The following is a 696-nucleotide window of genomic DNA, read 5'->3' as shown; positions in this document are numbered from 1 at the left end:
CCCTGTGTGCAGGTTTTTCCTTTCTGAGCATTTGGAAGAGCCCAGGGAAAGGGGTGGAGGAATTTGGGTGATCCCCAGGGCTACCCAGGCCTTGGGGACTACTCCTCACCTTTGACTTCTTTCTTCTTTATCAGGTTCACCTTCTTCACCGAAACTAACGTAGTCCACACTATCTTGAGATCACTCAATATAAGAGAGGGAGGAAGCTTTTGTCTCTTTATACAGTGATACTTATAAAGTGCCTACTGTGTGCATTCTAGGCACCGTGAGGACACACTTATGAAAGAGGCAGAGTTCCTGCCCCCAAGGAGCTCCCCAGTTTAACGGGAAGGAGCCCACGGGAAACTCATACAAGGTAGACCTAAATGTGCTTCAAGGAAGGGAAGAAAGCTGGCAGTGACCAAAGTCAGAGTGCTCAACCACTTGCTCTCAGGGACTCTGAAGGGAAGGTTTCTTAGACAAGGCATTCTTTAAGCTGGGGCTTAAATGATGGGGTGGTTTGGGAAGAGAATAGCGTCAGTAAATGCTTAGAGACATAAGTAAAGTTGACTAGAAGAAACAAATCTCAAAACAACATGAACCAGATCCTAATTTTGTGTAAAAGTGCACATGGAGACACAAAGATGAGCATAGAAAAACAGAATGGATGATTACATATAATGTTTGTTGTGATAAATGGGGTAGGAGATGGGTTTA

Source organism: Otolemur garnettii, unplaced genomic scaffold (genome assembly GCF_000181295.1).
Source record: "Otolemur garnettii isolate 467f Iridium unplaced genomic scaffold, OtoGar3 scaffold00046, whole genome shotgun sequence".
Lineage (NCBI taxonomy): Eukaryota > Metazoa > Chordata > Mammalia > Primates > Galagidae > Otolemur > Otolemur garnettii.
The sequence above is the reverse complement of the archived record's forward strand: the minus strand, read 5'-3'. Positions refer to the sequence as shown.